The sequence below is a fragment of the Peromyscus californicus genome, unplaced genomic scaffold, assembly GCF_007827085.1.
Source record: "Peromyscus californicus insignis strain IS unplaced genomic scaffold, ASM782708v3 Scaffold_1__1_contigs__length_55948999, whole genome shotgun sequence".
In the NCBI taxonomy this organism is placed as follows: Eukaryota; Metazoa; Chordata; class Mammalia; order Rodentia; family Cricetidae; genus Peromyscus; species Peromyscus californicus.
This window is the reverse complement of record NW_026294492.1, coordinates 52,446,703-52,474,177: the sequence shown is the minus strand read 5'-3', so window position 1 is coordinate 52,474,177 and position 27,475 is coordinate 52,446,703. Positions and strand designations below refer to the sequence as shown.

Below are 27,475 nucleotides of genomic sequence, written 5' to 3'. Positions count from 1 at the left end.
ACGGAACAGCCTGGCATTTGCCTAGCACCCATACCAGCTCTCATACCACCAGATCAAGTACTTCTCTTTTCCTGGTAAACTGCTCAAGAGGATGCTGCAGATGCTGGTGCTCCCCCTCATTGTCTCCGGCCTTGTCACAGGTGAGACCCCAAGCCACTGTGCATCTCCAGGAACCATTCTGAGCCCACACTTGAGAACAGAGCCAGGGTTTCCCCACCCATGGGGCTTCTTTCCCAACACATCGACTCAAGCTGTGCCCAGGTCTTGCTTCAGTCTTGCTGTCACAGGATCCATGTGGCCCAATAACTTCCTTGTACTTGTTGTTGAAGGTAAAATCCCATCCTGCCAGAGCTCTGGGGTACCCAGAGGGGAAAGAAAGGCTGTGGAGGTCAGGGGAGGCAGCTGGGATATGGGGTAGATGATAGATGGAATGTGGGTGAACAGGTAGGAGGTGAGTGGGATGGAGGTGCCAGGATGGAGGGTGGAGGAAGGGAAGGAGCTATGATGGGTTATGTTGTAGATGTAACCAACCTGCTTATTAAATAAGAAACACAGAACCAATGCAAAGAAGAAAGCCAAGAGGTCAGAGCTAAGAGCTAAAACCTTACCCTTCCTCCTGCGGTGGTCCTACCTCTCCAAACCAGAGCTACCCCTGTGTTAAAGTCTTTATATAGAGTTCCTGTTCTGCCTTCTCATTGGTTGTAAACCCAACCACATGACCGCCTTGTCACGGCCTGTCTGTATAGGCCTCCAGGTTTTCTATGATTGGTATTGAAATTAAAGGCGTGTGTATCCAATACTGGCTGTATCCCTGAACACACAGAGACTTACCTAGCTCTGCCTACCAAGTGCTGGGATTACAAGCATGCGCCACCACTGCCCTGCTTTCCTATGGCTTGCTAATAGCTCTGACCCCCGGGCAACTTTATTTATTAACATACAAATAACATTTTAATACAAATAAAATATCACCATATTTCCCCTTTTCTATTTTAATAAAAAGAAAAAAAGAAAAAGGTTATAACTAACAAAAGAAAAACTATATACAAAAGTACAATGACTATATACAATATATACAAGTAATAAATACCTAGACAATGTCTAGTCCATTTGTATTTGACAAATTCAGAGAAAATAATTTCATTATCTATCCTATTTTGTTAAGTCCAAAATGTATCTAATTCACTTTCTATCCTAATTAATCTTCAACTATAACTAACTAACCTTCAACTATAACTAACTAATCTTCAACTCCCTCAGAGACCCAAGAAGGAAATAATATTAGCTAACAAAATAAAAACGAGAAGTATATGCAAGCAACCTCCAAAAAATTGTGAGTTGACAGAAACAGCCAGCTGCCTGGACAATCATCTGAGGTTTCTCTGCAGTGTTGGGTCATCATCTTCAGCCTATAGGCTTAGCGTATCTGACAGACTCATTTGTGAAGTAGGATGTACACAAGGTCAACAGTTCAACCTCACATCTCAGCATCCTGTTCTTCTCCACATCCCTCTATCAAATGCCAGTCTACTATTGAGAGGCATGAGCTTAGTTACTCTTCAAGAATAACTGTTTCAGCTGCTGTTCCATTGCACATCAGAGGCCATCGACCCACTGCCTGTTCAGTTGCCTTTGAAGAAAAGGGCACTGTACCTTTTTTGAATTGCGAAGGCCACTTCAGGGATGGTGCCATATTGTCCTGGCCTCTGAAGATGCCTTTTGATAAAGCCATAACCACACTTGTTTTGGCAAGAATCAGTAATCCTTGTCCTGTCCCTTGTTGATCTACATTCGTTGGTCCAGTGTTTTCCCTTACCACACCTTCTGCATACTCCAGAAGGAAGGGGCATTCTGTTGCCAGTGTTCCTTGAAGAAACATTATTTCTAGGAATGACCTGTTTACAATCCCTTTTCAAATGTCCTTGCTTTCCACATCCAAAACATCTAACATTGCTCAAACCTTTTGAAATTGCTTTTCCTACCCACATATCATCATGGTCATAAGCCTCAACATTAACTGTACCTCTAATCCAATCTTCCAAAGGTGCAGATCTTGCCTTTAACTGCCTGATTATTCTTTTGCATGCTGCATTTGCATTCTCAAAGGCCAAAGATTCAATTATTATATGACTAGCCTCTGAATCGGGACCATTTTCTGTACTACTGAAGTCAATCTTTGTAAGAAATCTGTGAAAGATTCTTTGGGGCCCTGTATAACCTTTGTAAATGACTCAGTTTTTTTTCCTGGTTCTTCAACTCTGTCCCATGCATTCAAAGCTGCCATTCGACACAGAACTAGGGTTTGGACATCATATAAACATTGTGTTTGTACTGAAGCATATTGGCCTTCTCCAATAAGCTGATCCTGGCAGACTTGTATTCCGCTATCCCTCCATTGTTTTTCTATATTTTTAGCCTCATTATTGAACCACATTTTCCACTGGAGATTTTGTCCGGGTTCAAGAACAGCCTGTGCCAATTCCCGCCAGTCCTTTGGTACAATCCTATTACAAGTTGACCAGGTGTTTAACATTTGCTTTACATATGGGGAGTGCATGCCATAAGATGCTATTGCCTCCTTAAATCTTCATAAGTCTAACATTTTAACTGGAGCCCAAGTATTTTGTTCATTCTCTTCATCAGGTAGCTGCTGTACGGCTACCAGATAAATTAAGGGTGATTGTGTGAAAACAGGCTTTCTTTCTGTAACCTTATGATCCAATTTTGAAACAACTTCACTATTTATTTCTTCTGTCTGAATTTGAATTTCTCTATAATTCATCTTTACTGGTTTAACATGTTTTTCTAAGACTGTTATCCTGGCACTTAAGTTGACTATCTTTTTAAATAGTAAAATGAGGATAAGAAAAATAATAAACTGAATAATTCGATCAATATTAATCTTTTCATATAGTTGTTCCATTGTCAGAGTGCCTAAAATTTTAAACAAAGCCCAATTTTCTTCCAATGGACACATGAATCCCATTTTTTTAATGTAGAAAAAAATTCTCTTTTAAATAAATGTTAATTGACTTACCAAGTCTGGGTAGAATAGTAGAATTCCAGGGAATTTCAAAACAGCCACCTGGTGTTAGAGGTGTGAATCCAGAGAGAGAAAGAGAGAGAGAGAGAGAGAGAGAGAAAGTGTAGCCGCTTGAGCCAAGTCAAGCCTTGGCTTTACAGGCAGGGGCCCTATTCGGCAGGGCAGGTCTGAGTTGTTTGTAGCAGTTGCAAGTAGCTCCAGCTGCGGGTCAGTCAGACCTGGGCCTCAGCTAGGCAGCTGGGCCGCCCAGGCCGGAAACCAGACCTGCCGCCAAACCAAGCTAAGCCAAGCGGTTTTTAATGGATTCTTGTCACGTTGGGCTCCAAATGTAGATATAACCAACCTTCTTATTAAATAAGAAACATAGAACCAATGCAAAGAAGAAAGCCAAGAGGTCAGAGCTAAGAGCTAACACCTTACCCTTCCTCCTGCTGTGGTCCTACCTCTCCGAAACAGAGCTACCCCTGTGTTAAAGTCTTTATATAGAGTTCCTGTTCTGCCTTTTCATTGGTTGTAAACCCAACCACATGACTGCCTCCTCACGGCCTGTCTGTATAGGCCTCCAGGTTTTCCATGATTGGTATAGATTAAAGGCATGTGTATCCAATAATGGCTGTATCCCTGAACACACAGAGACTTACCTAGCTCTGCCTACCAAGTGCTGGGATTACAAGAGTACGCCACCACTGCCCTGCTTTCCTATGGCTTGCTAATAGCTCTGACCCCCAGGCAACTTTATTTATTAACATACAAATAACATTTTAATACAAATAAAATATCACCATATACAAGTTTGTAATAAACTAGTTTTCTAACTTTAATTAGAATACATCAACAAAATTACACTGGAAAAAAACTTTTGAGTTTAAAGCATATGTAAATTCTTCTGTCTGTTTTGGTTTACTTAGCACATGTAGTATGACTCACATGATAGAAAAATGTCAGGAATGCAATCAGTGTGGTAAAGCTCTTAGTTCTTTCACTTCTCTTCAAAGACATAAAAAAACAGTACTGGAAATGGAAGAAATAAAGGTGAGCCATGTATTAAAAGCTTTAACCATCACAGGTATTTTCATAGACAAAAAAGAACTAAAAATGAAGTGGATCTCTATGAATGTATTCAGTATGATAATGCTTTAGATCTGATTTCTCTTCATAGTTTTACAAAGGAACTTATTTGGAAATAAAACCCTATGAATATGATCAAGATGATATAGTCTTGGCATGTAACAGTCATCATCAAGTACATAGAACTCATACTAGAGAGACAAGTTGTGAATATCATCAATGTGGTAAAGCCTTTGCACATAAAAGTTATCTACAAGTACATGAAAGAAGTCATGCTGTAAAGAAACCTTATGAACATAATCAATGTGGTAAAGCCTTTGCACAGAAAAGTCATCTTCACATTATTGAAAGAAATCATACTGGAGAGAAGCCCTATTGTAGCTTGAGTTTTCCTGCCTGGAACAGTCAGGACAAATCTCTCTCACCTGCCAGTCCCACAGCCGTTCAAACTTGACCAAGTAAACACAGAGACTTATATTGGTTACAAACTGTATGGCCGTAGCAGGCTTCTTGCTAACTGTTCTTACAGCTTAAATTAACCCATTTCTATTAATCTATACCTTGCCACGTGGCTCGTGGCTTACCGGCATCTTCACATGCTGTTTCTCATCGTGGCAGCTGGCAGTGTCTCTCTGACTCAGCCTTCCACTTCCCAGCTTTATTCTCCTCCTTGTCCCGCCTACACTTCCTGCCTAGCCAATGGCCAATCAGTGTTTTATTTATTGACTAATTAGCAACACATTTGCCATACAGAACATCCCACAGCACTTCCCCCCCCCTTTTTTTTCCAAAAAGGAAGATTTTAACCTTAACAAAGTAAAATTACATATAATTTGGGAATTTGGGCGTAGCTTCTCTTACTACTTCCTGCTGGAGGGGGGCGCTGTATCTTATGGGGAAACAAAGAAAATTTTAGGATTATGGAATAGTCCATGAGGCTGTATCGTCTGAGCCAGATGCCTTCAAACTGTTCTGAATGTTGGATCATCTGGGCCATGGTGTCATCAGAGACCTTTCAGGGGGTCTTGGCTGGTCAAACCTGATGTATCTTAATCTGGAACAAATCCATAGCCTCTGGCTTTCTGTGGAAACAAAAGAGACTCTTTTCCAAAGCAACATATCCTTATATCCAAATTTTGAAGTCAAGGTATCTTTAAAATATATATATCGGTTTAACTCAACATCTTTTACAATCAAATGTTTTTCTGCAGTTAAAAATCCCAAAGACAACACAATCCAGATTCTCTGTGTAATATCCATTTTTACGTGGCTTATTTTTTATACTACCTTTACTGTCTCTTTAATGACTTTATTTTTAAAAACTATGTATTTGTTTCTATAACTGTATATATCACCTTTTTTTGTCTCTTTCAAGCCTACGTATATTTTACACACATTGTAAACTATTACATCTGAATCTGTCTTATTGTGAATCTATTGCCTTAAACTGCAGCAGCTGTGGCTGCTGGCTCCGCCCACCTCAGCTTCCCAACATGGCGGTGGTTTACCACCAGCTCTGGGAGCTATCTCGGGTCTATGCTTTTATCCAAGCAGCGTGTAGCCCAGAAACCTCTTTTTTTTTGTACTAGTAAAGGTTAAATCCACCATGCAGCTTAATGTGCCACTTGCAGAGGCCTCATTCCCACCATACTGCAGGTCAAGTGTGCACGCTAGGAACCCTCCAGTAGCTCAAACCAGCAGCTGCCGCTCATTTGAGAGAGACAATTAGGAACTGTTTTAGCTCCATTTTAGAATCTTTTTTCTCAGTTTTTAGGTAGAAACTCTTGCCACCACGTTGGACGCCATTTGTAGCTTGAGTTTTCCTGCCTGGCCCACAGTCAGGACAAATCTCTCTCACCTGCCAGTCCCACAGCTGTTCAAACCTGACCAAGTAAACACAGAGACTTATATTGGTTACAAACTGTATGGCCGTAGCAGGCTTCTTGCTAACTGTTCTTACAGCTTAAATTAACCCATTTCTATTAATCTATACCTTGCCACGTGGCTTGTGGCTTACCGGCATCTTCACATGCTGTTTCTCATCGTGGCAGCTGGCAGTGTCTCTCTGACTCAGCCTTCCACTTCCCAGCTTTATTCTCCTCCTTGTCCTGCCTACACTTCCTGCCTAGCCAATGGCCAATCAGTGTTTTATTTATTGACTAATTAGCAACACATTTGCCATACAGAACATCCCACAGCACCCTATGAATGTAATCAACGTGGTATGGTCTTTCCATATCACAGTAATATCTTGAAAGGAGTCACACTGGAGAGAAACTCTATGGGTATAAAGAATGTGTTAAAGCCTTTGTACATCTCAGTCACCTTCAAAGACATAAAAGAAGTCATACAGGAGAGAAATTCTATTAATGTAATCAATGTGCTAAAGCTGTTGCATGTAATAGTGGTCTTCAAAGGCATGGAAGAACTCATAATGGAGAGAAACACTATGAAGGTAAACAATGTGGTGATGTCTTTCCATATCACAGTAATCTTCAAATTCATGAAAGAAGTCATACTGCAGAGAATTTCTATGAATGTAATGAGTGTGATAAAGCCTTTGCACAAAGAAAAATAGCCTCCAAGCATGAAAGAATTCATTCAGGTGAAAAATCTCATGAACCTAGTAAATGAACTAATGCCATGTACAACACATGCATTTTCCCACTGAGCTCTCTCATTAGGCTCAAGTAATATTAGTAGAACTGTTCCATCATTAAAATATTGTCTCATTTTAAAATCATAAACATATTGCCATCCAAGAATACAGGAACTTATGAATTTGAATGATAAACCTTATCATAAATAAAAATGATGTTTATACTGCCACGCATTTTATTTGGATTGTTAGTTCATTTTAAGGACTGAAAACTTGTTCTTAGCACTTTCACAAAAACACAAATGAATGGCAAAAATTGTCTCAGGGGATAAAGGTGGTTGTTGCTAACCTTGATGACCTGAATTTAGTCTCTGTAAGACCCACATTAATCATAAAAGCTTTTTCTTAATTATGACACTTAGGCTGTTGCATATGTACACCCACACACCTTCACATATGCGAATACTTTTGAAATAAGGGCCCATGAGTTACTGGATTTACTGGATTAGGGAACTTGCAGCCAACCTTGTCTGCCTCAGTTTGACCTCTATCACTCACATGAGAAAGTAGAGAATAGATGCCCGTAAGTTGTCCTATGACCGGCACATACACCCGTGTTACAGGTGTGCACAAACAGTTGAAATCCTTTTTAGAGTTAAAATTAACAAACCAAAGAAATTAACCCAAATATTTATAACATAGGACAAGATTTATCAGTTGAAATTAATATATTGTAGGGTACAGGAAATATTACTGTTCATTCAAACAACGATGGTTCTAGCATAAATCTTACTTTTTCCTTTCATATCTAATTCAAAGAAATATCAATGCAAAAACATTTCAACTGGGTGTAATGGTGCATGCTTGTAATTCCAGCAGTTGGGAGACAGAGGCAGGTGGATCTCTACTAGTTTTATGCCAGCCCAGTCACACAGATTTTAGAGCCTGTGAGGCAGTCCTTCCCTCAGGCTTATATTATTTATGATATGGATGATATCCTGTTAGCCATTTCAAAAGAGCTACAATCCATATATGACATGAATCACGATATGCTACATAAAATTGGTTCATTAAAGAACAAAGATTAGACACTGTGCAATATATGGGACAACTAGTTACTAGAACAACTGAAAAACAAAAAATGTCTATTAGATAAGACAATTTAAAATCACCCAATGATATTCAGAAATTCTTAGGGCATATTAATTGGCTACATCATACTTTAGAAATACCTAACTATACACTAACCATTTTACTTAAAACTGTAGAAAGAGAGACGACAGTGGATCATCCTCAAATAGTGCCTGGAGAGACAAAATAACAACTACAACTATTTAAATCCAACTAAAAGAGGCATTTCTGTAGCATGTTGATTCTGCCTTTACTTATTTCCCTTACTAACATGTCTCCTACAAGTATTATAGCACAAAAGGATAAACCTTTGGGATGGATAATGGTCAGAAAATACTAACTGCTTTCCTTACTCTTCTTGTTCAATTAGCAAATCAGGACAGGACCCTGTATCAACAATTATATGGATTTCATTGTTGCCACATTACATTACCCTAAACTAACTGTGCTTAAACACATTAAAGAACTCTATGGACTTTCAAATAATTTGCAGATTACTAGAGATGGATAGGAAACGATTATCCAGCTGGAAAATTATGGGAGTTTCTTATACTAACTGACATTAAAATTACAAAAGTTGTACAACCTTCTAGATGTAACCAACGGTCTTATTAAATAAGAAACACAGAGCCGATTCAGAGAAGAAAGCCAAGAGGTCAGAGCTAAGAGCCTCACCCTTCCTGATTCAGGGATCCTCTTCAGCCAAGAGAGCTCTCCGAAAGGGGCCTACTTCCTGTGTGTATGTCTTTATATACTCTAGCTGTTCTGCCTTCTCATTGGTTGTAAACCCAAACATGTGACTGCCTCATCACTGCCTGTATGTACCGCCATGCAGGTCCTTAAAGGCGTGCGCCACCGCTGCCACACACTTGCTATGGCTCTAATAGCTCTGACCCCCAGGCAACTTTATTTATTAACATACAATTAAAATCACATTTCATTACAAGTAAAATACCACCACATTTCCCCTTTTCTATTTTAATAAAAAGGAAAAAAAGAAAAAGGTTTTAACTAACAAAAGAAAAACTATATACAAAAGTACAATGACTATATACAATATATACAAGTAATAAATGTCTAAACAATGTCTAGTCCATTTGTATTTGACAATTCAGAGAAAATAATTTCATTATCTATCCTATTTTGTTAAGTCCAAAATGTATCTAATTCACTTTCTATCCTAATTAATCTTCAACTATAACTAACTAACCTTCAACTATAACTAACTAATCTTCAACTCCCTCAGAGACCCAAGAAGGAAATAATATTAGCTAACAAAAATAAAAACAGGAAGTGCATACAAGCAACTTCCAAAAAATTTGTGAGTTGACAGAAACAGCCAGCTGCCTAGACAGTCACCTGAGGTTTCTCCGCAATGCTGGGGCATCATCTTCAACCTATAGGCTTAGCATATCTGACAGATTCATTTGTGAAGTAGGATGTACACAAGGTCAACAGTTCAACCTCACATTGGGTGAGAGAGTCCATGTACCAGAAACACCTGAATTCCACTAGTGTCATGTCATGATTCAGGATTTTAAATTCTGGAAATTGTTGATGGTTTTTGAATTCAGCTGTCCATTCTTCTTGGCTGTGTATATATGGCTTCATCTCAGCATCCTGTTCTTCTCCACATCCCTCTATCAAATGCCAGTCTACTATTGAGAGGCATGAGCTTAGTTACTCTTCAAGAATAACTGTTTCAGCTGCTGTTCCATTGCACATCAGAAGCCATCGGCCCACTGCCTGTTCAGCTGCCTTTGAAGAAAAGGGCACTGTACCTTTTCTGAGTTGCTAAGGCCACTTCAGGGATGGTGCCATATTGTCCTGGCCTCAGAAGATGCCTTTTGATAAAGCCATAGCCACACTTGTTTTGGCAAGAATCAGTAGTCCTTTGTTTCATGTCCTGTCTGTCCATTTTGTCAGCAGTTGATTCGAGGATACTTTGTTGTCCAATGGCTAACTTTTGCCACAATGAAAGTTAACTCCATATGCAGTTTCTTCAATGCCCATATTTTCTCTAAAGTAGATTGGTACTGCCAGGAGCCGACATGTCTCATAATCATAACAAAAAAGAAAAAATTTTCTAAGTTATTAAAACATTTTAAATGCCATATTCTGTAGATCTCTGAAGGGTTTGAAGATGACATGTCTAAAATATATCTGCTCAATTTTTAAAACATATCTAATATGACTACAAGTTCTATTGTAATGTCTAACTACTAACTTTCATTTCTTTATATCCTAATAGTTGGTAATAATAACATTCAAGGATCAGAAAATTGAATTGTTAAATGAACAGTATAAGTACAATTAGAAATATATATATAGCATTTTCTAACAATATCAATTTCAATATCTGTATAATTTGTATACAATATAAAACAATCCAATCCAATGTAAAATATTTAAAACTAGTAATTGTCTTTTTCTTCTTCTTTCTTTCTCTCTTTTTTTTAAACAAGAACCTTAAATCTAATCTCCTTTGCTTAGCCTTTTTCCTAACCCTTGACAACAACTTGTAACCAACCCCCCAAACAATGAAAATTATCCCAGACCCAAAACCCATTAAAAAGACCAAGAAACCACCCGCCCCACACCACCTCTTTGGAAATGTGGGCGTCGTATTCTTAAAATTGCTTCCTGCTGGGTATGGGCGAAGGTATCTTTATCCTGAAAAGAAAAATTTTAGGTTAATTTAGGAAAGGTAACTATGTCCTTCATTATCCAGTCTGTGTATAATGCCAAAGTTCAGGGTTTATCTCAAGTCCTTATTCAAGTAGTCTTTGAGACTGGATCATCTCAGCTAGTCATCTCAAAATTGCTCTGAGCACCTTGTAGTTCAAAGCTGATCTGTAGATGATGTTTGTCAGCTTAGTGATGTTATTATTGTCCACGTGGAATTGTTGTTGTTGTGGGGCCCCAACTTCTTCCTGGAGAGTTCAGTTGATGTTAGGCCTGGCCGTGATTTCCTGCAGAAAACTGATAAGAGACTCGAACACAAAGACATATATATATGCAGCTAATTGAAGCCTTTTTTCTAGAATTAATTAGTACTCTATATGATCATTCATATCTTAAAGTTTAAAATGTATATATATAACTATATAACTATATATATTAATCTTGTAAATTTTGATATAAAATTTATACTTTAAGAAAAGTTTTAAAGAATCAGAATAGAATCAAAGAGTTGAGATTAGTAATAGAATAGTCCCTTAATTAATTTGGCTTTTCTCCTGTCCCATAGCAGAAGATGGCTCTTTTATTCTGGCATGATACAGGGAGTTTGCATTTTCCTTTTAACAACATGCTTGAGTTTAAAGAAGGAGAGAGCCATTCTCCAACTCCAAAGTCAGCTTTAAATTTTAATTGAACTGGGACTATTAGAAGACCAATAGTGTTAAATTTTTAGAAAAAAGCAGAAACAAACCTTTAGGAAGACATAACATTTTTTAGATAATATATACCCATATGCCATTTCACTCTGTTTCCTGGGATATATGATTTGTCCCTTTTCTTCAGTTGTCTCATTTGTCCAGTGTTCTTCAGATTCCTTAAACTTCATTCTCCTAAAAGACAAAAACAAAAACCTTTCCCCAAGACTAATTTTGGGGATGTTCCTTTTTGGCAAGTTATTATCTGATTAAATGAAAAGACATGTGTTACTGGTATAAGTTAGTTTTAATTGGATGTTCATGCTGGTTGAAGAACTATCACCTCATCTAATTAAGAGGTTTCTCTTGTTCAAATCGAACCTTTATCAATTTTGATGGTACCCACATCTTATCTTCTCCTGTAAAAACAAAAGCAAAACCTCGTCCCCAACGTAACACATAGCCTGGTTTCCATTCTGAGGTCAGCACATCCTTAAAGTATATAGGCTGATTTAATTCTGTAGTTTTTTCTATTATCCAATGTCTCTCTGTAGCTGTTGTTCCTTTCTCATTGGCATTAAGAAAATTCAAAGTTAATAGAGCATTATGCAGTCTGTTTCTGGGGGTTTTTGTTACCCCTTTCTGTTTATTTAGCATATCCTTTAGAGTTCTGTTTGATCTTTCTATAACTGCTTGACCTGTAGGATTATGTGGTATGCCTGTAATATGCTTTATATTGTAATAAGTAAAAAACTGTTTCATTTTAACAGAGACATATGATGGAGCATTATCAGTTTTGATTTGTGCAGGTATACTCATGATGGCCATAACTTCTAACAAATGAGTAATTACAGAATCAGCTTTTTCAGAACTCAAAGCAGTTGCCCACTGAAATCCTGAATAAGTATCGATAGTGTGGTGTACATATTTCAATTTTCCAAATTCTGCAAAGTGAAACATGTCCATCTGCCAGATTTCATTCCTCTGAGTACCCTTTGGGTTACATCCTGGTGGTAATGGTGTTTGATTGTAGAAGAAACAAGTAGGACATTTCTTTACTATTTCTTTGGCTTGTTGCCAGGTTATGGAAAAATCCTTTTTTAAACCTTTACTATTGACATGATGTTTTTTATGAAATTCTGAGGCCTCCAGCACATTTCCTATCAATAATTTATCAATCTCATCATTGCTTGTGCTAGAGGGCCTGGCAGACCAGTATAGGATCGAATGTGAGTTACATATAAAGGATGACTCCTTTTCCTGATTGTATCTTGTAATTGAATAAATAGTGAAGTTAATTCTGAAGCATCAGGGATAAATTCTGTAGTCTCAATATGTAATACTACTCTTTCAACATACTGAGAGTCAGTTACTATGTTGAGAGGTTCTGAAAAATCCATTAATACCAACAGAATAGCATACAATTCTGATTTTTGAGCTGAATTAAAAGGACTTTGAACCACTTTACTTAAATTTTCTGATTTGTAACCTGCCTTTCCTTGTTTGTTGGCATCTGTATAAAATGTACGAACTCCAGATATGGGTTTTTCCCATACAATTCGAGGCAAGATCCAATCAGCTCTCTTTATAAGATCAATTCTATCGCTTTTGGGATATTTGCTGTTAATTTCTCCCAAAAAATTACTGCAAGCTCTTTGCCAAGGTTCACTTCCTGTCCATAATTTTTCTATGTCCTCCTTAGTTAAAGGTTGACAATTTCTGCTGGGTCTATCCCTGCTAATTGACGAAGTCTCAATTTTCCTTTCCAAATCAAGTCAGAGATTTTTTCCACATAAGTTTTTAATTTTTTATTTGGTTTATTTGGTAAAGATATCCATTCTAATATAATATCTTCCCTCTGCATTAATATTCCTGTAGGAGAATGTCTAGAAGGTAAAATAACCAAAATGCAATCCAGCTTTGGATCAATACGATCTACATGCCCTTCATGTACTTTCTTTTCTACCAAGGCCAATTCTTTCTCAGCTTCAGGTGATAATTCTCTTGGACTATTTAAGTCCTTATCACCTTCTAAGGTTTTGAACAAATTATGCAGTTCATCATTTTTTACCCCAATAATAGTTCGTAGATGAGAAATATCTCCAAATAATCTTTGAAAGTCATTAAGAGTCTGTAGTCTATCTCTCCTAATTTGCACCTTTTGGGGTCTAATTTTTTGTAGCTCTATTTTATATCCTAAATAACTAATAGAATCCCCTCTTTGTATCTTTTCAGGAGCAATTTGTAATCCCCAGCAAGGCAAAATTTTCTTTACTTCTTCAAACATTCTTTCTAAGGTATCTGCATTTGAGTCAGCTAATAAAATATCATCCATATAATGATAAATTATAGATTTAGGAAATTTTTTACATACCACTTCCAATGGCTGTTGTACAAAATATTGGCACAGAGTTGGGCTATTCAACATTCCCTGTGGGAGGACCCTCCATTGAAATCTTTTAACCGGTTGAGAATTATTATAAGTAGGCACTGTGAAAGCAAATCTTTCTCTGTCTTTTTCTTATAAGGGTATTGAAAAGAAACAGTCTTTTAAATCAATAACTATGAGAGGCCATCCTTTTGGTAACAGAGTAGGCAAAGGAATTCCAGATTGTAAAGAGCCCATTGGCTGAATTACTTTGTTAATTGCTCTAAGGTCTGTTACCATTCTCCATTTACCAGATTTCTTCTTAATAACAAATACAGGAGAATTCCAAGGGCTGGTTGATTCCTCAATATGCTGAGCATTTAACTGTTCTTCTACCAGCTCTTCCAAAGCCTGAAGTTTCTCTGTTGTTAAAGGCCATTGCTGGACCCATACAGGCTTGTCTGTTAACCATTTTAAAGGTAGAGTTGTTGTTTTTGGAAGATCATCAGTTGTTGTGCCCTGTTCTTTATAATATGGATGGCTGGTGACCACTCAGAATAATGCCTTCTAATATTTCTCCCAGAAACGTGCTAGTTTATGATTTGTTTCTGAGATTGGAGGGATGTTAATCTGAGTATTCCATTGTTGTAACAAGTCTTGACCCCACAGGTTAATAGCTATGTTAGCTACATATGGTTTCAATTTTCCTCTCTGTCCTTCTGGACCTATACATTCGAGCCATCTTGCACTCTGTTTCACCTGAGATAATGTCCCAATACCTAACAGTTGAACTTTTACCTCCTGAAGAGGGCAAGTTGGATGCCAAAATTCTAGTGCAATTATGGTAACGTCTGCACCTGTGTCTACCAGACCAGACAACAAAACACCATTTATTTTTATTGATAATTTTGGTCTTTGTTCATTAATAGAAGTTTGCCAAAAAATTTTCTTTATGTTTTCTCCTGAATTTTCTATTCTCTCTGTTTCATCATCCTGACCAGCATGACTTATTCCAATAGGCATTTGGTTATTTAATTGCTCTGAGTAGGGGTTTCCTCTATGACTGCAGGAAAGGTTTGAACTGGATTTGCTATTGGGGCCTGCATGAGGCCCCTCTGGGAGTTTCCCGAAGACTGAGGCAAAGGATTACCCTGTCTGTCCCTTGTTGATCTACACTTGTTGGTCCAGTGTTTTCCCTTACCACACCTTCTGCATACTCCAGAAGGAAGGGGCATTCTGTTGCCATTGTTCCTTGAAGAAACATTGTTTCTAGGAATGACCTGTTTACAATCCCTTTTCAAATGTCCTTGCTTTCCACATCCAAACATCTAACATTGCTCAAACCTTTTGAAATTGCTTCTTCTAATCACGTATCATCATGCTCATGAGCTTCAACATTAACTGTGTCTCTAATCCAATCTTCCAAAGGTGCAGATCTTGCCTTTAACGGCCTGATTATTGTTTTGCATGTTGCATTCGCATTCTCAAAGGCCAAAGATTCAATTATTATCTTACTTGCTTCTGAATCCGGGACCATTCTCTTTACTGCTGAAGCCAGTCTTTGTAAAAAAAATCTGTGAAAGATTCTTTTGGGCCTTGTACAACCTTTGTAAATGACTCAGTTTTTTTTCCTGGTTCCTCAACTCTGTCCCATGCATTCAAGGCTGCTGTTCGACATAAAATTAGGGTTTGGACATCATATAAACACTGTGCTTGTGCTGAAGCATATTGACCTTCTCCAATAAGCTGATCCTGGCAGACTTGTATTCCTTTATCCCTCCACTGTTTTTCTATGTTTTTAGCTTCATCCTTGAACCAAGTTAGCCATTGAAGCCTTTGACTGGGTTCAAGAACAGCTTGTGCCAGCTCCCGCCATTCCTGTGGTACAATCCTATTACAAATTGACCAAGAGTTTAACATTTGCTTTACATATGGGGAATGCATACCATAAGATACTATTGCCTCCTTAAACCTTCATAAATCTAACATTTCAATTGGAGACCAAATATTTTGTGTAGTCATTTGATCAGGCAACTGTTGTACGGTTACTGGACAAACTAAGGGTGACTGTGTGAAAACAGGCTTTCTTTCTGTAACCCTATGATCCAATCTTGAAGCAACTTCACTGTTAGTTTCTTCTGTCTGAGTTTTTACAGATTTATCAAGTTTTTCTAAAGCTGTCACCCTGGCACTTAAATTGACTATCTTTTTAAATACTAAAATGAGGATAAGCATAGTAATAAAATGCATAATTCGATCAACATTAATCTTCTCATATAGCTGTTCCATTGTCAGACTGCTTAAAATTGCAAACAAAGCCCAATTTTCTTTCAATGTACACAGAAAACCCATTTTTTTTCAATGTGAAAAAAATTTCTCTTTTAAATAGTTTCCTTTAAAATATTTGATATGTTAAGTGACTTACCAAGTCCGCGTAGAACAGTACCAATCCAAGGGAGTTTCAAAACAGCCACCTAGTGTCCGAGGTGTGAATCCAGAGAGAGAGAGAGAGAGAGAGAGAGAGAGAGAGAGAGAGAGAGAGAGAGAGAACACGCAAGAACCATAGGTTCTGCCTAAGAGCTTGAATCCAGCCACGTGTTCCAGCTTGAGCCTAGTCAAGCCTTGGCTCTGGCTACCTTAAGCTCCAACCACGTGTGTTGGCTTTACAGGCAGGGGCCCTGTTCGGCAGGGCAGGCCTGAGTTGTCTATAGCACCGACTTTAAGCAAGTAGCTCAAGGTTAGTCCTGCCTGAGGCCAAGCCGACCTGGGCCCGGCCGGGCTAGGGAGCTGGCCACCCTGGCGGGAAACCAGACCTGCCACCAAGCCAAGTTAAGCAGTTTTTAATGGATTCTTGTCATGTTGGGCGCCAAATGTAGATGTAACCAACGGTCTTATTAAATAAGAAACACAGAGCCGATTCAGAGAAGAAAGCCAAGAGGTCAGAGCTAAGAGCCTCACCCTTCCTGATTCAGGGATCCTCTTCAGCCAAGAGAGCTCTCCGAAAGGGGCCTACTTCCTGTGTGTATGTCTTTATATACTCTAGCTGTTCTGCCTTCTCATTGGTTGTAAACCCAAACATGTGACTGCCTCATCACTGCCTGTATGTACCGCCCTCCAGGTCCTTAAAGGCGTGTGCCACCGCCGCCACGCACTTGCTATGGCTCTAATAGCTCTGACCACCAGGCAACTTTATTTATTAACATACAATTAAAATCACATTTCAGTACAAGTAAAATACCACCACAACCTTCTCCTATTCCACAAACAGATACTTAACTTATTGGTAGCACTTCTAATGGATAGGAGGGATTCATGGTCCAGAGATTTACCCATATATTATTGTTTTTTTTTCCTGAGCTTGACAGGTGAAATTGCCTGTTTTGATTCATGTATTACAGTAATTATCAATCTTTAAATATTGTTTCAGAATCTGTTCATGTTGTAAGAATATTTTCAGCAATAGAAACTGTTCTAATTATATTCAAATCCTGTTATGCTCCCAATACTACATGGACTATAAAGTATGATAGAAAAACCACAACTATCCTTTGTGTATTACTCAACTTGTCCACACTCTAACCTTTCTGTAAAGAGTGGACTATTAATCATATTACAGGCATCAGAGTTGAGGCATAAATGAAAGTGCACATTGAACAATAAAACAACAATTATTAAAAAATAAAAGAGAAAGAGCCACAAGGAGCTTGTGTTTTCCTCATTTAGTCTTGTTTTGAAGTTTGCCTCAAGCTGATATGTGTTCAAAAGCACAAAACATTCCTCCACAGAGTATTCTATACCACCTTTAGATAGGGCTGTATGGCTTAAAAAACTTGATAGAATTCCAGTTGGATAAAGATTTGGGAAGGGATATGTTTCTGTCACTATTGGGAGATCCACAGAATCATATGGATCCACTGAATTATTCAATTCTTCCAGCCCAGGGCCATCAAGGACAACTGTACACAGCAAGGGGATAGTGGAAGTGACAAGAAAGATAGCAACCCTCTAGCTAAAGGGCAAACAGAGATATCAAGCATATCATCAGAGCTCAAGTTGTCCCACCAGTGGTCAAGATAAAACCCTATACATCAATGGAGAAAATATTCTATGAAATACACAGAGTCCTATGTCATCTGAGAAATGTTTTCAGCAAGTGTTAGTTGCTTTGACCAGTGCATCTGCAGTGGGTACCATGAGTGTGTGTATTGGTCTAGCATTACTTATCCTTTGTGTGTATGTATTACTCATCAACTTGTGGATTGGATGGATGCATCTCCTGTTATTAATAAAGATGTCTCTGCATTTATGACTGGATCTTGAGACTATAATAGAGTCATTCATTTATCTTAAGAAGGGAGTGCATTTAATTTTTCCTTGGGATTTTCACATTTGCATAGGACATCATAAAATTTGTATTCCTAGTAAAGTTTAAATGGAGTAAGTTTCAAGAGATACCAGAACTACTTATCATATGGGTCTCTTTTCAATCTGTTCACTAGATTTTCCTGACCCTCAGGATAATGAAACAAGTAATACTGTTCATAGTTTTGATTCTTGTTCTTGATTGCAGAGAACAAGTTTATAATTTGCTTGCTTATAGCATACTTATATATCAAATGACAATAAACTCTATCTGCATCTGAAATCAAAACCACTCAGGATATCCTGAATTTAAAAATTTTTTAAATGGGCCAAATGGTGGAGTATGGTCCAGGACTGGAGTCATGTAAGAGGAATTCTGGGTGCTTGCAAGAACACTTCAAGCAAACAGGACAGGATTCTTGTGACCCTAGTTTCTTCAAAACATGGCATTATTATTGGAATGTATTTTTGTGCTACTCTTGGGTGTAGCAAATGGAAATGAGTTTACTTCAGATTTCTCATTATTGTTTATTATTGTTATTCAATTAAATGTTTAAACTATCCTTTACATTCCCTGTAGAAAATCATGATTTGCAAGTGTGGCATGTCTTACAATAGTATACAGCTGAAGCTCAGGAGAACTTTACTCATTGACCTTTCTTCACCCATAGAGTAAAAGTTGTCTGAGGCTCTGAATAATTTTGGCTATTGCATGAGACTCTGGTCATGTCATTTGCAGGTTCCATTCTTCCAGGTCCCACTGCCTGTAAAGGAGAGACTGATGAGGACTATTGGGGTCCAGCCCCTTGACAGCCCTCTCCCAGGGTCCATGGAAGGATCTACCAACCAGCTGAGAAGTCTATTTTTAAGAATAGTGAATGAATCTACATACACAAAACTCTTAGTTCATACACTTTATTTTTTTTTGAGTCAGTTCTCTTTCTACACACCTTCTATTTTGCTTTGTTACTTAGCTCCTTTCTTGCCTGATTCTCTCTACATCTTTCTGCTGTTCAACTCTCTCTACATCTTTCTGCTCTCTCTACATCTTTTACCTGTTCCCTCTTAGTGATGTCTTAACTCCTTCATCTTAGTTTTGCCCATCTTGGTCTTTCTCATCTCATTCTTACTCACCTAGTTCTTCCTCGAGTCTGGCTCTTCCTCATCTTCCATCTCATCCTTCTAGTTCTAGTGCTCCAATCTAGTTCTCCAATCTACTTCTCCTCCAATCTAGTTCTCTTCCAATCTAGTTCTTTCCCAACTCTCTGGGGTTTACAGTTATATACCCATGCAATAGCAATGCTCAAGCTAAGGCCAGGTCATCAGGCTTGAATTCTTACAGGGTCATCAAGGCAGATAAGAGTTTTCCTCAGACAGTGACTGTCAGGCTTTCTTTTATAACCCAAAAGGGGAGTGGTTAAAAGAGGAGGTCAACTAAGAGCTAAAATTGGGTAACAGATCAGAAAAAGGGAATTTATGTGCTCAAACTACATTCCTAGAAGTGGCTAGGCAAAATGTTAGGAATCTATAATATTAGTACAAATTATGAGTGAAATAAAACTTTATATTTCTTTAGAGCTTAAACTGTCTCAATATAACTCAGTTGTGCTGTTTACTGGCAGGGAGGGGATATCTAGGCAGCTGTGACATAGCTTGATATACCTGGTATGCAAAAAATTCCTCTTGTCCTCAGTCAAATGTCAAAAAAGAAGTTTTAGAAATACTACTAGGGTTGTACAGGAGGGTATGAGCTTAATTTGCACAAGAAACAAAGTTATATACCTAACATCTGCTTAACCTAGGCGGTGTCTCCATATGGATATTTACTTTAATTCTGGAGACCAGGTAGTCTGAAATGCTTTGTCCTTGGATGTTAGCTAAAGGAAATATCTGATTCTAATGCTAAAAAAGAAAAGCAGAAGGCCTGGGGGCAGGAAACCTTGTCTGTGTGACTGTATCCAAATACCTTAATAGTATATGTCCAAAGAATGATCTTAATCCACACTGTTTAGTATTTCTTAGGAAAAAGAATCAATTGGGAAAACTATGAAGGTACACATGAAGTTCAGAGCAGGAAATAGCTGATACATTAAAAGCGAATAACACCAAATACTCCTTGAGATTTGGCTTTTCCTCTGGAAGAATTCCTTGACTTTTCCAGATATATCTTTACCATATTCAGCTGAATTCTTACTATATTCCTGCAGCTCATAGCAAGAGACAATGGTATGCCCTCACAACCTGCAAACTTTTTGTTTTATAAAGCTAGGGTCTCACATACTACAATTCTTTTGAATTAGAGCAGTGATGGCTCTAAAAGGTCGTGTGAACACTGAACCAAATACTTTATAGTGGTAAGTTTCACTTGTTGGAATTGTACCTTAACGAGGTAAAAACACTATAATGAATCTATGACTTTGTTACTTTATTTCAATAAAATCCTTTGCTTATAAATGGCAAGAAATGAAGGAATTTAAAAGTCCAATTTCTGTGCTACCAAGATTGTTGAAAGGTACTCACAGACAAGCCTTATTACTTGAGATCAATCTTGCAATGAAAAAGGTATCAACTCCAGAACACTATGCTCTCACCTCTATATATATACCCTTGCATATACAGCCAACCTTGAGGACTTCACCCTCTTGCTTTCACCTACCAGTTCCTGGGATGACAAATTCCATGAACAATTCTTGTTTACATAGAGGCCTGGTGCATGCTGGGCCATCATTCCACACATTGAGATTCACCTGAGCTTGAAAAGATTGATATACCAAACTTGGTCATGCACAGCTGCACATTGAGACCTTCTTAAAATCAAAACAAAACAAAATACAAACAAACCAAAAACTTCATTACAAAAGAGTGTATCTGAGTGTTTGTGTGTGTTTTGAGAAAGGGTCTCTCTCAGTTGCCTAGGCTGCCTTTGAACTCACACTATAGCTCGTGAACTCCTGACACTCCTGCATCAGTATCTACGTTTCTAGATCACAAGCGTGCACCACCAAGTGAGAAAGATAGGGCACACAGAGGCTTAACTACCTGTCACATGATGCACAGCCAGTAGCCAGAGGTAGCACAGCAGGATTAGAATATTTCTTGGGTCGAGTTGGAATCCAGAACCTTCCTTGAGGTAGAAAGCCATGTGCTTCCCATGAAGGGTGGGAAGAGCACCAGTATCTAAGCCTATTTGAACACTAAATATTCAGAGAATCTTGTGTCATCTAGAGCCAAAGACACAGCATAAGTCATTGATTACTAAGAAGAGGCATGTGGCCCAGTATCAGCTTACCACAGCCTAGATGCAGCACTATGGGATTTGTACAAAGTTCAAGAGGGCATCCCAGCCCCAGTACTATGCCCAGGAGGCCCTAGACAAGGCCAAGGATAAGGACAAGAAGATGGGTTCCCACCTTGCTCAGTCATGGCCCATGAACCTGACATTATATAGAACTGAGGATCTTACCAGTTGGCATGGTCTAATGAAATGGTCTTATGACCATTTCTAACATGGGAATTTGGGGCATAGAGAACAAAGAGATTCATAAATAGAGCCACACTTGGTGTGGATGCCAAAACTGGTAATTGTAACCATGGTAACAGAATTCAGCCCTTACTGTACTCTCTAATTATCCCTCTTTAAAGTAATAGGCACAGAGTGATGAAGCCATTCACAAAAGGTCACAAGACACAAAATGGATCATTAGCCAGTATTTGAACCTGTTTTCCATCTAACATTTTAATGTTCTTTAAATTACATATTTATTAATGTGGGGGACAGGGCTGGCATATATGGAGGTCAGAGGACAGCTTGCCTGAATCTTTTTTCTCCTTCCACCATGTAAGACCCAAGGTTCAAACTCAGGCAGAGACAGGCATGCCAGCAAGTGCCTTTACTCCCTGAGCCATTTCACAGGGTCACAGTTGGATCTTTTGTGTGTGCTCTTTGTGTGCATGTGCATGTGTGGTGGCCAAAGATTAACCTTGGACATCCCATGAAATGAGATTAAAATGCAAATGGTGATTATGGGTTACTGGGCATGGCCAGGCTGCCTCAGACTCTAGTTTTCACTTGATTTACCAACAGATACCCAGGAGTTGAAGAGCTAATGAGACAAAGTATTTCCTGGACTATAGGCAATATTGGGTCTTGTTCCAATTTCATGTGAGCAAACAAGGCTGTGTGTCAAGAAAACTTGGTTAATAGATGCCAAAGTGTGATTTCAAATCCCTCCAGGGTTACAAAAAAAGATATTTCATTGGATCCCCCCCAGACATATTAGGAACATTATAGCCACTGGGCTATATCAATAAAAGTCCCTAGTCAGCTTGGCTACTGGTGTGAATCAGTGACCCTTTACTAAGCTGCCCAGTAGAGGTGCAGATGTCCCTGGTGCCTGCCTGGATAAGTGTAGCCACTCACCGAGTGTTTTCCCCCACCATATCGCAGAACTGTCGAAAATATCTTCATGCTGAAGAAGGCTCTGAAGGTGCTGTTGGCCTGCTCAGAAATCGTTGAGGAAGAGGAAACTCTGTGTGGCCAGGTGATAGCCTTGCACTAGAAGATTGAGGTCCTGGCTCTGTGGAGCAGCAGGTAGGTGACAAAAGCTACAGACAGAACAGTCACGGAGCAGACAGGGATAGCTAGCAGGACCTAGGCTGATCAGTGTACCTCAGGGTCACTTTCCTGAGTCAGTCATCAGTGACATCTGAACATGGGATTTTGACTCAGGCACAGAGGTATGTGAGTGTGTCTGGGTATGGATGGGCCTCCCCTTCCAAATCCCCTCCTCTCCTTCCTTCTACTCCACTCTTTCTCTTTGTTTTGAGGCATGGTCTTTATTTTATTTATTTATTTATTTTTAACTTCAACATTGTCTGACTGATCTCTGGATCCTGTTTGGAAGCATCCACATTGTATCTCCTGTCAGTCTGTACAGGCCTAAAAAAAAAACCCATGCCCTACCCTGCTGCCTCCCCACTTCTCACTGCCATGAAGAAAGTCCTTGGCTGGGACTTTGGTGACCCATGGGAAAGAGGCCTCTGCACAGCCATCTTAGCTGTGTCACATGTCTGTCTTCCATTACTACATTAGCACTCAAGAGACCAGTGCCACAGTTCCAAAGTTCACAGAAGGAAACTGGCAGCTCTTCATCTCTTTTAACAGCATGAGCTTGGCTGCTTCCTGATTCTGTCTGTCTCCCCTCTCTTCCTTCCTCATCAGGCCCCCGAGAAAAGCAAAGAGAAGTAAGGTTGCAGAGCAGGTAGTCCTGGCCACACCGCATCCTGCAACAAACAGCTTCTAAACCTTCAGATCCAGATCCAGGGTTCTCTTGAGGTAAAATCAGCACAAAAGATTGCACAGTTCCAGGATCAAAAGGTGCTAGGAAACACGGTCTGCATGCTCCCCGCTTTCCCTCTGCCACTGCAGACTGCTCCCCGACATCTAGGCACCGAACGCCCCTCAAATTAAAGATGCTCCCGTGGCTCAGCCTCTCCATGTCCTCACACAGCCTTCCTCAGCCCCACAGGCTGTTAATAACACATCAAAGTGCTCTCTGTAAGTCTTCTTTTCCAGAACGGAAGTAGCTGGATCGTCACCGTTCTTGCTTCATTGCTTTGAGAAGGGGATAAAAGTCACGGATCTCTTCTCTCTCCCAAGGAAATTGTACATGAGACCATTTTTCACTTTCAATTTCAAGGGAACTCCTTGAGTTATTCAGAGAATGCCTTCTTCTTGCGCTCACGGGAGCGGTTGCGCCGCTTCCTGTTGGATTCCTCCTTCTCCTTCTGCTCCTGGAGGGCCTGCGCCTCCATGTCTGATTTTCTTCAGCTGTTTGGCCGCCTGAGCCATGGCGGGTCGCCGCGTTCGGTCCCCGCCTTCCGGGCCCCGCACTCTGCGATACGCCGGCGGCGACACCTTCGCGGGCAGAGCCGCCGGCTCCCTCAGCTGTGCTGAGTGCGAGCTGCTCACCCGCGGCGGCCAAGGTTGCGGCGCCCGGAGGGCGGGCGCGGGGCGCAGAGGGCGAGGAGAGGCCGGCGCGCCGCTACCCGAGCCCCGGGGTGGCGCCTCCCGCTGCGGCCGGAGCTCGCTCGCCCGCGCCCCGCCCCGGCTCTGGGATCGCCGCGCGCCCTCGCCGCGCCTGCCCGCCCCGGGCCCCCCTCTCCTGCGGCGGCGGCGCGGGGGGCGGGAGAGAGGAGGCTCGTACTGCGGCGCCGGCCGCGGAGGGCGGACTCGCGGGCTCGCGGGAGGCACGGGGGCAGCTCCGCGCGGCCACCCCACCAGGCTGGGAGCAGGGCGCTGGCAGCGCCGGGTCCCCACTGCAGCGAGGCCTCGGAGCGCGGCGGAGAGGGGGCGGGGAGGACGGGGAGGCTTGCCTTTGGGCGACCGGAACAAAGCGGGAGCGCTCAGCCTGAGCCCGAACCAGGCGACCCTGCGGCCCCGCGTGCCTGACGCCGGCGGAAACGCCAGCATCGCCGGGCCAGGCTGCGGAGCGTGGGACCTGGGCGCCGCTGCGGTACGGTCTGCGCTAGCACCGAGCCGGGCCAGGGGCGCCCTCCGGGAAGGGCCGTGGCTCCTGCCTGAGAGCCTGATTTGGCCCTGTCAAAGCAAGGGGTTCTTTCATTTGCAGATTTACCAGCTATAGGTAGAAAACGTGTCCAAGCGTCAAGTAATTCTTTTTCTTTTCGCTCTGTTTGGACAGGAGTGGAACTGGGTCTCCTCACCAGGGACGGCCCACCCTGCATTAGCAGGTCTCTCCCCACCCTCCTAGGTACTGTAGTCCGGACCTGTTCTCAGCTGTAAAGACCCTTACCAGCTGGGGTCATGCAGCTACCATCGCAGACTGTGGGAGGGGGAAGTGGCTTACGCTCATTTCACCACTCAGTCTTGTGACAGGCGGGGAAACTGAGGCCCCGACCTATGAACATTGTTGCCTTTCAGTCTGCTGCAGCTCCAACCTACTCCTTCCCTGTCCTGCGGGATGCTAAGTACAGAGTTTTGGACACCAGTGTTTGAGACTTGGGGAAGTCATTATGAAACAGCCTGCTTCCTCCTGCCCCAACCCCACCCCTACCCACAGCCTGTGTAGAGGCGTGGTCTTATGTGACCCTGGATGACCTCAAATTCACTATGTAGCCAAGGATGACCTTGAACCTCTAATCCCTCTGCCTCCCCTTCCCTTGTCCCTACAGATGGAGGCCTAGGAGCATGGTGCTGTAGTGGTTTTATGTAATGTATGTAATTCAGGTGAGTCTCCTGGCTCCTGACTCTATCTCAGAGCTCCAACTCTCCTTCAGTATTCCTCTGCCACTGCCCAGGCCTCAGTTTCCTCTTACGTTCTGAGACAGGCTTGTGGCTTCTGGGAACATCCATGTCCACAGACCTATCTCACGGAGCACTAACAAACTTGGGTTTGAGTGGGGAAAATGCAGGGGTCAGTAGAGTACCCAAGAGGTGCACCAGGCTGTGCATTTGCCTGTGTCCCCTACCATCTCACTGCAGGGACAGATGAATGAGGACGTGCAGTTCATTCTCAGGCAGATCCTGCAGATGCAGCAGTTGGAGGCTTAGGGTCAATGAGGACATGGTTCAGGTCCTCAAATCTCCAACCTTCACCTCTGCAATCCAAAGCCTCAGGGACAACCCTCCCTAGGCCTCAGGATGATGAATGGGGCACATAATGCATTGGAATGGCAGCCTGGCACTTTACTGATGGTGCCCAGTTGGTCTCACCACCCTACACTCTCGGGTCCCTACCCTTTGACCCTCTGATTCCCATCATTCTTTATCTGATATGACTCTTCATATGCCACCTACATTAGAACTGTCCACTCAGGGGTATATGGTCACTACAAGTGGGAGAAATAACCAGGGCAGGGATAAGGCAGGTGGATTCAAAAGAAATTCTGATCTTCTGGACCCAAAACACAGTTACAGCAATAAACATGATTGTAGTGCAATATGTACAGAACCCAAGGTATGGAGTTGTGGGTCAGGGGTGGAGACCCTACCTATGATACCCCACTGAGTGGCTGGAGGCATGCCTTGGGGTTGGAATCTTTGTCTACAATCCTCCTTGATGGGTTGAGGGCATGGTCAGTGGGAGCATCTACCTAGAATCCCCCTTGAGGGGCTGGGGCCATGGTCAGGTATATAACCTTATCACATCCCTAGATTTGTGGTACCTGGGACAATGGATCCATCGTTGAGGGAGACTAAAGTTTCAAGCAATGACTATCTTTACTCACCTCCTCAGACAATATATATTCTGAGATTTAAGAAAGCTCACATGAGTAAATACAATCACTAGGACAAGCAAAATGTGGCAAAGGCATGTTTTGGCATAGACTCATAAACATTTAATTGAATAACTGCATCAAGCAAGAATAATAAAAAGTAAATGCAGCACTATCCACTACACCTTGGAGAAGCATAAACAAAAACATTCCAACACCAATTCTGTGTTTCTATGAAACTGAGGTCACAAGACTTTTGTCTGGTTTTCTTGGAATGTTCTCACAAGCTCTCAGAATTCTCACATGACTATGTTCCTGGACTGTATTCTATCAAACATGAAACAACAACTTATACATGACCTACTAACTCCAATCTTTCTATATTTATCTTCTCAACCCAGGTCCCCACACTGGACACCTCTACTTTTGGGATCCTAATTTCTGTTGGTTTGTTGTTGTTTTTTTTTTTTTCCAATCATGGAATGTTTTGGTGTTCTAATCCACAGGGAAAGAATAAAGACTTCGATTCTATTCCAATTTAGATTAAATGAATTTATTTTTATTGCGAGCAGAAGGAAGGCAGCCTTAGAGCCAATACAATATGCTGTGTGGAAGTGGGGGCGGGCAGGTAAGGTCAGGTTTGAAGGCAGACATCAGAATGGTGCGTGTTACAACTATCCATGGATTCCACAACTGGGCAGGAAAATTGTTTTACTTCCCTCAGTTGTTCCTCCCTTTCCTGCTATATAGTAATAAAAAGACCAATTCGGCCTTTCAAAAAAGCGATACGGAAGTTTTACATAAGCAAAGGCAGCTATTAATATTTCACAGGCATTATCCTATTACTGTCTCAGCTGCAGGGTACTAGGTTCTCCCAGAGCATTGGCTTTTGCATTCAAGAGCAAAAGTCATGCCTGGCTCCATATTAAGCTTCTTTAGCTATCAAAGGGGACCTATGTAAATCATTACTCTGGTCTGAGTACTCTAATTGTAGGTTTAAGTCAGTTCATTTCTGGGCAGGCAAAAACAGTGCCATCATATTAGGGCTGGCTGACATGGCCTCACAAGACTAAACTGGTTTAAATTTTAGTGTTCTGCTTCCACCTGCAAATCCTGGCATGATGGGCCAGTGCCACCACAGACGTTTGAAAATGTGTTGAAGTTTTGGCAAAAGTGGTACAACTGATAGAGGTGTGGGCAATTCTAGATGTTCCTTATTGAAACTGCTGATGCCTAATGATGTATATCCTGTACCATTACATGTTGGAAGTATGTAATCTGCTTTTTGATTT

At 40.9% G+C, this 27,475-nt stretch overlaps 1 long non-coding RNA gene across 3 annotated transcripts in view; it reads left to right on the top strand.

Annotated features, from left to right (window-relative positions):
* Window positions 1-23,431, top strand: part of LOC128115865 (uncharacterized) — a 56,372-nt gene extending 32,941 nt beyond the window's left edge. For all 3 annotated transcript variants that reach the window (XR_008220311.1, XR_008220309.1, XR_008220310.1), the window contains one exon: window positions 22,396-23,431. This is a non-coding gene — a long non-coding RNA (uncharacterized LOC128115865). The remainder of the gene's footprint in view (window positions 1-22,395) is intronic.
* The last annotated feature ends 4,044 nt before the right edge of the window (window positions 23,432-27,475 follow it).